The sequence below is a fragment of the Protopterus annectens genome, chromosome 7.part0 (genome assembly GCF_019279795.1).
Source record: "Protopterus annectens isolate FY-2018-M chromosome 7.part0, PAN1.0, whole genome shotgun sequence".
In the NCBI taxonomy this organism is placed as follows: Eukaryota; Metazoa; Chordata; order Ceratodontiformes; family Protopteridae; genus Protopterus; species Protopterus annectens.
In genome coordinates, this window is record NC_056739.1 from 1,442,302,067 (window position 1) to 1,442,318,041 (window position 15,975).

Below are 15,975 nucleotides of genomic sequence, written 5' to 3' on the forward strand. Positions count from 1 at the left end.
CAGGAACCCTAATGATTGGCAGTAGATTTTTACGAAATGCCAAGGTGCCAGCTCGACGCCCAACCTTCAATGAAGGCATGCCCATTTACGCACGCATGTCCTTCAAATGCTACCCAACCACAGGGAGGGTATGCAGACTCCACACAGAAGGTATTCCCAAGCCAAGTCGAGAATCGAACGGGAGAACCTCTTGTTGTGAGGTAACAATGCTACCACCGTACCACCACAGCAATACTTGCAATTCATGTATGGTTGTATATTTAGCTATGTGTGAATCATGTGATAGTTTATATATTGGTAAAACTACAAGAAAACTGTCAAATTTAATTTACGGACATGTATTAGCAATTAAAAACAAAATTTTATCACATGCCTTAGCAAAACATACATTGTCTTCTTTAGACTTTCGCAAATTTTCTCTTTTTGTAATGGATTATGTGACTCAAGAAATTTATTCCAGTGACCTAAACAATAAATTAGAAGTCAAGGAAATAAAGTGGCAGGTATGATTAAATGCAAATAAAAGTCCTGGACTAAATAAGAGCATAAATATAAAATGTTTACTTAAATCACAGCATCTATAAAATTCTGTTTTAAATAGGAGATTTATATATATATATATATATATATATATATATATATATATATATATATATATATATATATATATATATATGTATATACACACACACACACACACACACACACACACACACACACACTCATTTTATTTATGTATGTATGGTTACTATTTTAAGTATGTTTCTAAATCAGAAATCACATGACTAATTATTAAATTGATTTCAGATATAAATAGTGATGTGTAACTGATTTATATAGCTCTGATGGTCACTAAATGATTGGAGGAAAGCACTTAGCTTTAAAAAATGGTTTCAAGTGTGTGTTTTTCTAACAGCCATTTGGATTAAGTACAGCCATTCATTACTGAGTAGCTCCATTAATTGCATTTGTTTTTTTGTATTCTCAGATATCAAGATATATATATATATATATATATATATATATATATATATATATATATATATATATATATATATATAGATACACACACACACACACACACCAAACAACCTTCTAAAGTTCATTATTATATAATGCAAGACTTATTTTGTTACATGGTTAAGAATTCAGTTTTCATTGTCTTGGTATTTGTCTTTCACTACTGTCTTTGTCACTATCCTTTCTCTTACATATATTTACTTGGTTTATTTATTTGTTTAGATATTTATTTTTGTTTATTTCCATTTATTTTATTATTACATGCAGCAGCACATCAACCTGTGCACATCTCACTGTCACAACTCCTGCCCCACATGCAACACCTTCGTCAGGTAGCACTATATTGGTTTTTGGTACAGTGGTATCCACTGGTAACAGTACAAGTGGAGGTGACACCCTTGTCATCTATCAACAGCTCGCAGAGCTTTTGCTGGATATCATTGACAGAAGGTTAGAAGCCAGCACTGATCACACGGAGACCATGTTTCAGTGATTCTTTGAGTTTCATCTCTGCTCATCACTGACTACAAACTTTTAAGTCACAGTTCATAAATATTACCCAGTGTGATAAGTAATCTTCCAATGTGTCTCAGCTGTTAAAATTGCATTTGTGAATACCCAGTTGTATTGGATCCCAATCTGGTGTCCCACTCCCTTTTGTGAAAATATCTACCCCTCTTGGTTTTACAGTCCTCCTCCTCTCACTGCTGTTTTCCCTCTGTCATTTGTCTCCTTCACCATTGTATTGCCCATCCTCACTGTGTTACCTGTGTCTGTCTTTTTCTGTTATCTAACCTAGTTCTTTTACCTTCTTTTGTCCCTTAGTTTTTTCCCCTCCTTTCCCTTCTTAAAAATGAGCATCTCTCTCACAGAATAGTATATTCCTGCTACCCCACCTCTGTCCTGCTCATTGTTTATTTGCTGACCTTTTGTTCTAGCTTCTGATTGCCTATCTTCCTCATCTCTTTTCTATACCACCATTCTGAGTTCTAATCTGGTCAAAGAAATTGATAAACACAGTGCACATATGGTCAAAAAGGGCTTCTAAAACACTTAACATTCTGCAGTCATAGGGTGAGAAATGGATTGCAGAGAGTGCTATCAATGGCCATGTACAAGTGACAAAGATATGGCACTTCTCAAGGTATACCAACAATGATAACCAAGCTGAGGACCACTGCATGGTAGTTGTTAAATGTAAAACAGGGAAAATCACATCCCTTTAGCCTAATTGATTTCATGGCTCAGTTCACTCAAACAATGATCTGCAGTCTATCATTGCACACAGTGTATTGCTCAAATCCCTGAATGCTGCATTTTTTTAAATTTCCTGTTTCCATTCCGAAAAATGGAAGAAAATCACCTGCTATATGCTTCTCGGATGTTATGTATGAATGCTTCTGTGGCTCACTTTGTTAATTAAGCAATGTGTAGAGGTCAGACAAAGAGGGTTGATCATTCATTACCCTCATAGTTAAATATTGTTGTTTTTCCTCTTCTACTCCCATTTTGTGTAGGTGTAACACTCACCTGCAATTTGTTTCAATAACACTGTTGGTAGAATTATTGCTATGAATCAACTTCTTTCACTGAAGAGGGTAATGGGTTCAGATCCCTCGGGGTTTCTCTTTTATATTCTGAATTCAGTCTGCAAATGTGTAAAATTCTGCTATTTGTTTCCCTGACCTCTTGGTTTAATTTCTCCAAATGCTTAGGTTTTTACATATGTTGACAGAAACTGAACATATTCCTAATCCGGGCAGAATTAAAGTTCATGAAATCAGTTTTGCTAACATTTGATATGAGTGTTCTCAGCACTTGCAATGTACCCAGAATGCCTCTTTTTGCAGTTCATAAGGGGTTACTTTTATCAGTAGCATATTTACATATGTTTGAAGGTTCTGTTTTTTAATAACGCAGTTGCTTTGATTACATCTATGCATCCTTATTCAACATTGCCCTAGTTTCTGCTTGCAAGTCCTGATATTTTACAAATGTATGTCTTTCAGTTCATAAAACACTAGTCACTGGGTGTAGCAATTTCAATAAACAAAGCTATTTCTGTTTTTTTCTGTTGAACTACAATATCTGGTTTGTTTGCTTCTACCATCGTAGGTGCTAGTATGGGGTGATGCCACGTAATCATTACTTAATCAATTTAAACAATCCTTTATGGTTCATGTTTCCAATGTCTCTCAGCTGCCTCTATGTTGTAATGTTTAAAAAACCTCTTGGGTAACAATGTTGCCAAATTGTTATATATTTCTTTATACAAACTTTCAGCCATGAGTGTATCACACCCTGCAAATAGATATCTGTTTCTAGTTCTGTGACACAAAAACCCACATTTGTCTTTATCTTCTAACTTTTCTATGGATTTTATGAACCATCTATTATTTAACCCACTACACATGGCTGCCAATATTAACCTCTCATCTTTTGGCTTAAATTCACCCTGTTTAAGCCATTCACATGACAATTCTTGGTCATCGTGCTGCTTTTCCAGAATCTCTATACTTCTTGCTGTAATCATGATCTGTCCATTTATAAATTCAAACAAGATGAACAAAACGGCACACTGCTGGTCTCCAGTAAATTCCCTTTAATTTGAGGGCTTTCATCAGTCGTTAAGCTATTGACTTCATCAGAGTAACAAATGCATCAAACTACATTTCATTAAATACTCATTTAACCTTGTGACTAAAACCAATTACATCCATTATATCCAATCGAAGTGAAACAGTCATTAGTTTGAATCACTTGGAAATAATAATCCAAATCAAATTACAATTAAAATTGCAGCAGCAAGGTAAATTTATAAAACTGAATTCTATATAATATTGCACTACCCTAAACTTATCTAATCCTTACACATTTACACTAAATATAATAAATATATAAATAAATATTTTCACTTAGATATATTGCTATCCCTTTAGGGAAACCCTTGAGGCACTCAGAGCGCATTCAGAATCCAAGTCAACAGAGGGAAGGGAGGAAGGGGACACAATACAACCACAATTATCATTACAACAGCAATACTATGATGATGTGACCCCATCCTCAGAGGGGTGGTTATCAATGGGGAAGAGGTAGAGGGCAGACACAGAGGTAATACCATTTCCAACAGAATTACACACATAAACAGAAAGTGGTCTGAAGTAAACAATATACTTCTTAATGAGACTATAAGATCTATAATTTAAGTTCAGCCCTGATCACCAATGAATGGGCTGATTTATTTCAATGAGGCCTGAATTTTGTACCTAAGAGAAACACCAGTGTTGAGACAGCAATTCTGGAGCTTAAACTGTATGTACATAAACTCAATTTCAGATTATACTTTGATAACAAATTGCAGTTTGGACCTTTTGAACTATGTAAAAAGAGTAGTACTTTCAATCCCCCCTTGCACCCCATTTTACAAGTATATGAGAAACTGTGCACCACCTAGATTAGGGATGTTATTTTAGGGAGGAATTCAGAGAGAATTACTCATACACAAAATCTTTCAAACAAGAGAAAAAATTATTGGATGAAATTGTAAAAAATAAAAATGTTAGGTAAATGAAACCCGACAAGGGTGGTGGATTTGTGGCCATGGATTATGAAATTTACATTCAAAAGATGCTTACCCGCTTGTATAGTGATACTTATGAGGAAGTGTCCCCTAATCAAGTTAACATAGCATGCAGACACATAGACATTGTATTGATGGATTTATTATTAAATCAACAAATAACTTTAGGTGGACATGATTATTTACAAGAAGAACATCCGCATACAACTACAATCTTCGGAGTACCCAAAATACATAAGTCCACTACTGATCCACCAATGAGGCCTATTGTGGGTGCTAAAGCATCCAAGACATTCTCGATAGCTAAATTTATTGATTTAGGGTGCAAGGATGCTACTAAACAATTTGGGCACATTTTAGTTGACTCCTGGGATTGTCTAAAGAAAATATCTAAAGAATTATATAGAGAAAATCTTATTTTTGTTACTATAGATGTTAAGCACTTGTTCACAAGTATCCCCCATGATGTAAGGATTACAATGTTTTATGAATTTCTCTGTAAGCATTCAGGGCTGATGCACAGTAGAATTTTAATGTTTCAGTCTTTCATGGAGTTAGTCCTTGAAAATGATTTTATTATATTTGAGGGACATTATTTTAAGCAAAAGGTAGGGGTAGCCATGGGTGGCACGTGTGGCCCACTTTTGGCTAACATTGTGCTAGCAGAATGGGAAGCCACAGTAATATTCAAGACTGAATTATTTAAACAATCCCCCGGATTCACGAATCCTCCGCGTAAGACTTAATAAGTCTTACTTGGAGGCTGCAGTTGAACGGTATGACGTCAGTGTGCCATGAATATTCATGAGGGCACGCTGACTCAACCGTAAGTCTTATACGGACCAGGTAGGAAAGCAGGGGGCATGTCCGACTGCAGAGCAATCTAAACGGCCATGCCCCTGCAAGGTTTGTAAAAGGAAAATTAAAGCACACAAGAGCGAGTCCACTCAAATGTCCTTACACCAAACACCACACTCCCTGACATTGTAAACCCCCATCACAGTTATGAAAAGTAAAAAAAATAATTTAATTGTTTTTAATTCCTGAAAAAGCTGCCCATATTTGCGTGTGTGCACGCAGGTGTGCCCTTTGCTTAGCTGCAGTTAGCAATTCTGACATGGAAGAGCATAAGAAAGAATGTTTATGCAAATCATACCAAATAGCAGTAGTGTAATGGTAGAGCGTTTGCACAAAAATGAAGCATTCACGGTTCGAGCCCCACCACTCCCCTTCTTATTTATGTTTAAATCAGTACATGGAATAATACCTGACACATATGATTAAAACATCAGTGAAATGGCCAATGTATTAGTGAACAAAATATTAAATTTTTAAAAGATACTGATGCATAATTGCTTGCAGTTAAGCAGCGCTTTACCCAGTGTAATAGAGTTGTCCATAGTTTAACAGCACTTTACCCAGCGCAATAGAGTTGCCCAAGGTTTAATAGCACTTTACCCAGCACAATAGAGTTGCCCATAGTTTATTAGCACTTTACCCAGTGCAATAGAGTTGCCCAAAGTTTAAGAGCGCTGTACCCAGCGCAGTAGAGGTGCCCATAGCGAAATAGTGCTTTAACCAGCGCAATCTGTTTGTGTGGACGTGCACGCCATGCCAACCAGCGCACCGTAGGGCAATGTGGAGCAACGTAGAGCAAAGTACTTAAATGCAGCCACACCACCTAGACTGTCTGGACAGTATGAAAATAAAATGAATGACAAGGTTCGAACCCAGGACTCTGTGCATCCTAATCAAAGCATAGAACCACTAAGCCATGACAACTTAGGGAAAACAGCCACTGTTAAAATACATATACTTAGTAATGGTGGATTAACCATTACTAAGCAGGTCTGCAGTCAGCCGAGAATTTTCAAAACAGCCAATCACAAAAAAGTGCGGGAAATGCGGCATATTTAAGCCCCATAAGCGGGAATACTCGCCATAACTGATTGTAGCTCACATCTGCAGTTAGAATGGCTGGTGCAGGAGAGGGTACATGCTTCTGAGCGCAACGTTGGGGCATCGAGGAGTCAAAATACATGGGTTGGCTTCTTGTCCACCGTCATGAGTCAAGACTCCTGCAGGGCCAGTTCCAAGGGACGGAGTACAAGGCAGAGGTTTGGAACCGGTTAGCTCATGACCTCACCAATGTCACAGGCATTCCTCAGACTGGTGAGCAGGTCCATCACCACCATGCAGACCTGAAGAGATGGAAGCAGGACTGCCTGGATCAATGGATTCAGGAGGCCTGTGGGATGCAGGATGCCCCACAACTGAGTAGGTAGCCATGGAATGCAGTATGTAGGAATTGATAATTGATTCTGTATAATGAATAGGTATGTCTCAATATCCCTTAATTTACTTTACAGCTGCAGGTGACCATGCTGCAAATCAGCAAGCCTATGCAGATAGGCTGCTACGGCTGCGCCACCAGGCAGGTTAGTGATTATTCTACATGTATTGTTATAAAAAATAGGGGAGAGAGCATGAAATAAAGTGTTGTAGTCCAATAATACAGCCTTAAATGGCATGAATAACTCCTCTGCATGTACTGTCAGATAAAAAAGTCAGAAAGCCAGAAAAAGAGTGTAGTAACCCATTAAGAAATGTAACATATGTCTGGAATAATATATCTGCAGGTACTGTCATATAAAATAAGTGAGTGAGCCTGAAAAAGAGTATTCTAACCTATTAATAAAGGTATAATATGTCTTGAATATGTCTTCCATATGCACCTTTATAACAAATAAAGGAGTGAGCCTGTGGAAAAGTGTGTAATGTCATTAATAAAGGTCTAAAACCTGGAGTGTATCTGTGTCACTTAGTGTGAAATGTTGTTGTACCCTTGCATTATACAAATAGTACTGTTTTAAAAACGTATTGGCAACCCAGAGTTGTGCAGTCCCATATAAAGTGGGTGACGGAAGGGCTAGTAGCTGTGATGCATATATACAGTCCTCAACAGTCAGTTACTGACTGGCATGCATAAGTAAATCTGGCACACGAGTAGCATGTTAATATGTTCCCCAGAAATGTGAGTGTGTGTCAAGAAATGCAAGGTTCATTCCAAATAGAAGTGAAAATGTCATGTGAAAACATCCAGATATGTTGATAAAGAAATATAAATGTAATCAAGGAATATGTAGGAGTAACATCTGCATCTTGGACAGTTAGTATGTCAGATATAGGTCAGGCATATATTGAACTAGCCAAACCCATTACACAACCTAATGCATGGTGGCAAGTGTACTTATACATGTAGGGGATATACACCTGCAGTCACTAGGAATGTAGTGTAGAGTAAAAGTAATTATAAGAAGTTAATCAAGTTTTTTTCTACACCCTACTGTATGTGCATAAACCATGCAATTCCACACCTCAATGGGTATGTGTAATCTTAAATATTTGTTGGGACATATGTCCTATTGTTCTATAAATATTTGCATTCACGTTGATGCATGTGCCCTGTTCAAACCCCACAATCATGGTGGCCTGTTGCTACCAAACATCCCTGCATGCTGTTGGAATATCCACTGTCATTCAATATATGCATGTGTTATGCTTGCTGTTCATCTGTTGGAACCGTGGTGTGTTGGGTTAATGGGAATATTACTGCATGCTGTTACAACTAATCTGGAATGCTGTTGTTTATGTTGTAATTAAACACACCTAATCACAGAATGTTTGGGTAGGCTGGTCCCAGCGGACCCACCTGTTCCTCCTCAGCTGGCGAGTGCACCTGGCAACAGCAGGTCTGGTGCCCAGCCTGGGCTCCCTTCCTCTGTTGGTCCTGTGCCACCTTCAGGAGGAAGCGCTGCAGGGGATGGGGCTCGTCCCCCCCCGTGCAAGCGTGGGTGGAGAAGGGCCACCTGTCACCCTTTGAAGGGTCCGGGCTGTGGTGTGTAGAGAGATCCAACGTTCAGTTGCTGATCCCCTATGTCAGCTCAAGGCGAGAGTGGCGCATCTCATGTGTGAGCCTGCCCATCCTACGCAGCCCCCAGCACAGCCATCCTCGGGGCTGTGAAGGTGCAGTGGTGACTGCCCATGCGTGGGGATCTCAGTTCCACTATTACCATCTGTGGGCTCATGGGCTTGCGATTTCCAAACATCCATCCCCGTCAATTGTATTCACCCACCCCATGTGTCATACACTGCCCCTGTATGCGTCTTGTCTGTCTTGTCTGTTTACCTCCCCAACCTACCTCCCCGAACATACCTCTTTCCTCTTCCTCACTTTCAACTCTCACCTGAAAAAAAAAAGGGGCAATCTGTACATACAAAAAAGTTATGCCCCATACATAGCTGCCCATTTTGCACACATGTCCACTGGACATGTAAACTGATAATTATAATTGGCAATACAACATACTTTGTTGTCCTCATCCGTCTCCCAGGGGTGGAAGGTTTCAAATTTCACTCCAAATTTATTGCATATGCACAGCTGTTGCTGGTAAAGAAATGGGCAGCTAATGACCTTCCCTACACCCATCCTGCACATCCCGAGCTTGTTTACCTACTGTCTGTCCTCTTTGTGCCCCCTTTTTCACCACTTTTCTATCTCCCCATTTTCTTTTCTTTAAAAGAAATTAGCACGGGGGTTAGCGGGAGTAAGCACTTTTAAGCGGTAGCAAGTGGGTTTAAGAAGGTGTGTGCATGTGTGCGCTTAGCTAAGCATCGCACAAACCTGGGCAAACCCACTTACAACTGCTTAAAAGTGCCTTAGTCACTCTATGGAAGGGCCCTTGTTCTGCTCAGCAGCAAAAGAAAAGACCTCTGCTAGTCTCGAACCCCAGACCATTGACACATTAGATTGCATGAATTACCACTAAGCCACAGCAGATATACAGATAGCTTGGTGCTGACATAAATATATCATGCATTACAATGAGGGAATGTAAATGGAAATTAGGAATGGTATAATACAAATCCTGTTCTGTGGGTCTTTACCAGCAGTTGTTGTGGAATTGCATGACATGACTGTGAAAAGAGAACCAGCCATCCAAGCAGGGAATAATGTTGCAGTAGCACCTTACAAACACCACACAGTATCAGACCAGGATAAACACTGGCAAAGTTGAATAGGGCAGAGGCCAGACTCCCCAACTGTGACTGCTTTACAGGGATGTCCCTGAGAGTAGACACTGCTTGCACATCAGAAAAGGTGTAGGAATACATATTCTCTGATTCCCAAGAAAGTCTCAACTGCAATATGTCTGTAATATATTGCAGGTGTATCCAACGTATATGTACCTTTTACTGAGGCCATTCAAATACATACCTGAGAGTATCTGAGGCCTGGCAGAGGCAGAAACACACAGGCATATCAGCATTACTGCTGTTTCACACTCTGCAAATAGCTTTGGAAGGAGTTCCACAATATGCCCTTATATAGGAGTACAACACAGAAATATCACAGGATGTAGCCATGTACTGCTAACAACCAACTGTGACAATGCCAATGCGCCAGTGCTGAAAAGACTGGTGTGGTGCACAGACAAAGTATAATAGGCTAACCTCTAGCTACCATCTGGATATGTCCACAGGTGGGAGCTATGCAGACAAACGACTTGCCTTGATAGACTAACAGGTACACAGCAATCCTGTATGTTCAGCAAGACAAACCTCACATGATAATAAAAATGCTCTTTGCAGTTTTGCACCCCTACCCAAAGGTACAACACACCTGTGTATTCAGGCAAAAACCAGGGTGTAGGTAGGCATACTCAGTACTGAAATATGTCCAGTTGTGTTGAGCAGCCTGTGCTAATTGCAACACAAACAAACCACAAACTGTTCAGAGGTGAGTAACGTAATAATTACAATATAGCAGTTCACAAACACTGCATGTGCCACAGGAATACAGTGCACTAACCACATTTGTATGGCAGTTGAATGTCTAATTCAGAAAGAAAGTACATTATCCCATGTATCGTGTGTTAGCATTTGGAGGGGTGAGTACATGTCTACACTGAGAAGTGTGTACTGGAAGCAGCAACATTCAGGTTTGAGTACAGCATGCATATCACTGGCTACAACCCTAGCTTCTGATAAGAGACATATACCAACCTTCTGACTGACACAACGGTGTCCAGAGCAAACAAGCGTGGGTCCCATCTTGGAAAGCTGAAGGGTTTACGCCTACCTAACCTAGAGTTTTACAGCAGTGGGCTGCAATCACAGTGAGTAATGCAATCAGCACACAGCAGGCTGCATGCAATTACTGAATGGTGGGCAGCAACTGGTGCAGAGGCTGTCACATGCACAAGTGCAGATACCTAGAAAAGCAGGCTGTACCTGCTGTCCACACATACAATAATATCATTGCAGGTACAGGGAGATAGAGAGCGAGAGCAAGAGAGAGACACAGACAGAGACAAAGACAAAGACAACAGAGAGAGAAACCGAGACAGAAACAGAAACAGAGGGAGAAAACCCAAAACAAACAACCAACCCAAAAAGAAAAACAAAAAAAAAACCTTACAAAAAAGTATCAGATGGAGCAGGGAAATACAAAGGTAAGGTATGTGTAACTCATATGTATGTGTTGGCATGTAGTAGATGTTCCTGAAGAGTACTCTACTCACTGCAAATCATCCATGTGTGGAAGCAGTACGTTTCTATCTGTGTCTGCATATGTGCATAGGGCAAGGGACATACTGCAACTGTTAGTGAAGGGTAGACAGATATCTGTTGTTGATTGTTGTTATGTGCATATATCTATGTAGGTCATAGTGTGTGGCATAGAAAACAGCATGCAGTGCTGATATATGTCATGTGCTAGTTAAACACTGTGGGACTGATTTGTCAGATCTGCTGTGTTACAGCCAGTGAGGCCTGCTAAAGCTACATGGGCCGAGGACACCCACATGCATTCTGCACAACACTGTGCAATATAATCACATAACTGTGCATCCCACAACTGTCGCATAACTGATATCCCCACCATGAAAGGTGGACTGTACATGTGCCTATATGTACATCTATGTGTACAGCAATGGATGTGTACATGTATGCATATAGATATGTGTATATGTATATATATAAATATATATATATATAAATATATATATATATATATATATATATATATATATATATATATATATATATGTATACATACACACATATATATATATATATAGAGAGAGAGAGAGACATGGGGCCATATGTACTTCAACAGTTGTGTGGTGATCAAGGCATGGACTGTAGACAAGTGTAGATATTGCAGTGCCATTCCTCCTTTCCAAAACACTGTACCCATTAACTACCACATAGGTAGAGTTCTACCCAACACCGAAGGTGTGATAAGGGAACATGGGACACAGGTGGACAGTAGCCACCTCTTTGATAAAGACAGTGCCACACTAGACCTGTAATCTGTCTTTGTGGTATGTGTCATGACAACAGTTGTGTCATCTAGGGAAATATAGGTCAGAGTTCCCCTCTACTCATCACAATGCCCTGTGTGGTATGTACCTCACATGACAACTACAGCAGGTGGAAAGGCCACAGACATACCTCACAGAGGGTACTACTGGCTGCAAACCGATGCCCTATGCAGACTGACTCACAAAACCACATCCAGACTGTATTGCATACCAGCCACACAGAAGTGACCTCTGCCGGACATACAGAGGTATGTCACACCCATAGTTGGGTGACAACCACCATGGCAACATATCACAATCTCTCCGGGATACATGCCCTAGGGCCCTAAACCTCGTCAGCTCACTAAACAGCACATGCTGAAGGGATAGGTTCCTATCTCAGAGATATGCCATACACTGGAATAGACCACCTAGCAATAGCAAGCAAGGCTCTCCATCAGCAGTTGTCATAAATACCCCTGAGGAGTGTTTGGGAGATTGGTAATACAAACCAGGAACCCCCTCTGTGGTTCAGGTTGGCAGGGGCAAGTGAAATCAAAGTACATGTGTATCAAAGGCCAGGGTAGCATATGGCTAGGCTGCCGTAGGCCCTAGGGCTAATAGCATATAACCTACTCATGACACTATGCACTCACACATGTACTCAATGCAATACCTGCTATGTGAGGCTGAATAAGTGTAACGCTGAATGTGTGCAAGGTCTGTAAAGGTGTGATAGGTTAGTGTGAAGTTGTATCTGACATGGTAGTGTCTATCCTAGCTGTGACGCCAGGGAAAGATGTGTATTGTACTGTTAGGCTTTCATAGTAGTATGGCATACGATGTGACGTAGTTCCTTGTTGATGACCATGGTGTCTCATTGTAGGCTAAAGCAATACATGTATGCTTAGTGAGGGGTACTGCTGGTGAATTCAACTCCCATAGGAACTGTAGCACTACCTGAAGCTGTAGGCCTAAACAGAACAGTATAGTGTGTGTTCACATTGCTTGGAAACACTGTCATGTGTGTTTCCTGTAGTCTGCACAGAGGACAAATCTTAGGCATAAGGGTCTGTAAGTAATGGCACACAGTACTGTATGGTACACAGGTAATGCTCATCTGTGTTGGCATACAGTGGTGCGTTGTATGTTTGTCTGATGTGTGTGTAATTATGCCTCTACCATGGCTGCAATCATATGAGTGTTACAGGGTATACGTGCATATCCAGCAACATATATACTCTGTGACAGCAGTATGCCACCTATAGTAACAACTGTACACATATGTTAGGCAGGGCTATGGCATCAATGACTAGTGTGGTTGAATGGTACTACTGTAACTGTACTTTACATTCATTGCAATGGATGACATCTCTGTTCGTGCATTGGCATGATATATACCCCTAAGTCAAGGTTGTGCATTGTGTAACAAAAAGTGTGCCGGGTACTGTTGTATAGTGCTGTGATATATGGAGTATGCCAGGCACTGTTAGTCAGCTGTGGCCTGAGAACCAATAAGTGGTAGTGAACGTGTGTAACTCCTGACAGAGAAATGGATGGTATATATGTCAGTAAAGTGATATCTTTGGTTAAAGGTTTAAAGTGTGCCACAGGACTCGCTCACACATATTGTTCATATCTTTTTCAGCCAGATGGCCCACCAACGCAATCCATCGTATACTGCAGCAGAGGAAGAGGAAATTGTCCAAAGCCTGGTGCAGCAGTACACTATGCTGTTTTCCCGAAGCAGCCAGCACCAGCAGGAGCGGACTGCACTGTGGCTGGATCTTGTTCGTCGGGTAAATGACATAGGCATGCATAACCGGACATATGAGCAGGTACGCCATCACTGCAGTGATTTAATTAGACATGTCCGGCGGCGTGCGTCTGATATCCAAAGACAACAGCTTGCCACAGGTGGTGGGGTGGCCATTCATCCCCCCCTCACCAGAGTGGAGGAGCTGCTCGTAAGCATGGTGGCTCCTGGCAACAGCAGCAACAACCTGTGACATGTGTTGTCGTGGAGGCCGGTGCCACCCAGCATGTTCACGTGGAGTGAGCAGGTAACATGCCCTATCTGTAGACTACAGTTAACTGTATTGTTAGATTATTGTCTACGTGAGATGTGTACTGTGTGTTTAGCAGTTGCACTGCCTAGTGTTATGCAATACTGATATTTGAAATATTATCTCCACACCTGTGACTGTTGACTGTTATTCCACTGTAGTTTAGCATACCCACTGTAGCAATGCCACAGTTGTGGCCACTGACGAACTCTCTCATATTCTCGTAGGTTCCTCTGGTGTGACAGCAGGGCAGACGATCCATGCTGGTGAGTGTGGTATACCTGCAATGTTGGTAATGAAATGTGCATGTCACAGGTGAGGTGTAGGCCATGTACACATACCACACCTACGCATAATGCATGCCATGCATGTTTTCTGTAAGACATTGCACAGCTCAGTAATGTCAGTAGCTGCCTCAATGACATGCAATACACAGAGCATCAGACACAGTTGTGGCAACACCATACTGCACATTGGATAGGCATAGTTGCTACAGCTGTACACAACATAACACGTTTATCATACGCAGTTCACAAAAACATGCTACATATGGCGTTACCGCACACCAGCTGTAAGGTCACACTTCAGTATCCCACATGTCATCCACACACACATGATGTACCTAAGGGATAGAGGCCTATCATGGGGCTGTGCAACACTCTTCAACACATAACACAGTCATGTTAGGCAATGCTCCCTATTGGACACCTCACACACCCATGTACAAAGTGACTGTGTAATTGTGAACATAGCCACAGCACTGCAGTTCAGTTACAGCATGCTAGACGGAGGTCTGTCACACATTAGTAGCCATGAGTGACCACAAGATGCATGATGATGATGGCACATGGTACTACACCCCATCCAGTTACAGTGACCACAGTACTACACATAGCAGTCATTGCTTTGCACCTCAATGTTGTGTGTGTGCAAACATATGCACCTATACACAATATGCATAACATGTTGTGTGTGTGCTTACATATGCCAGTATACACAATATGCACAGCAGTCGCCATCTGTACAAAGTGTCACATATATATCCCGGAATGCTATTGGGTGTATAGGTCACATGACACACATTGGGTATGTGTGGTGTTTAATGTTGCAACCATAACCACTGTACAACTGCCATGTTGAGCATTGGGATTCCTTCACGTTTACATGCACCACTCATCCCGTGTGTGTACATAGCATGCATGTGCTACACCTGTCCCCACTGTTATCTGCTATGGACACAGACACTGTAATCACACATGGCAATCTATGTGCCACACCGATAACACATGCAGCCATGGTATGTATACTTGTGAGTGATGGTGCACAGGACATTACAGAGCTGATAATACATGCACAGCAATGTTGTGTCCATGTACACATTGTGTTCCAGGGTGTTGCCAATCACTGAACAACTACACACATGCATCAAAGCCATGTATAATGTCATTAAATAGGGCCCTTTACACTTGCACTGTATGGTCTTGAGTAACACATATTCTGCATGCTGACACATGTGAGGTGACTGTTTGCTTTGTTATACTGGCACCCACCTTCACCCATTATTGAGTATGTGTTGGATTGCTGGTGTGTGTGTGTGTGTGTGTGTGTGTGTGTGTGTGTGTGTGTGTGTGTGTGTGTGTGTGTATGTGCTGTAGTGAGGAGTGTATTTGTGTGCATGTGTGCATGTGTTCATGTGTTCATGTGTACATGTGTGCATGTGTGCATGCGCGCATGTGTGCTAACATCATGTACAGATTGTAAAGTGTGTTTCCTGTCTTCCTCTCACAGGTGCTGAGTTTGGGGTGGCTGACAGCAGCAGGGAACCTGAAGTCACTGCCATTAATAGTGGAGATGATGAGACATGTATTTTGGCACAGGAAGGTTTGACAGGGTCTGTCGTTGGTCCACCAATCGACAGTACACAGCGTTCAACCCCATCTAT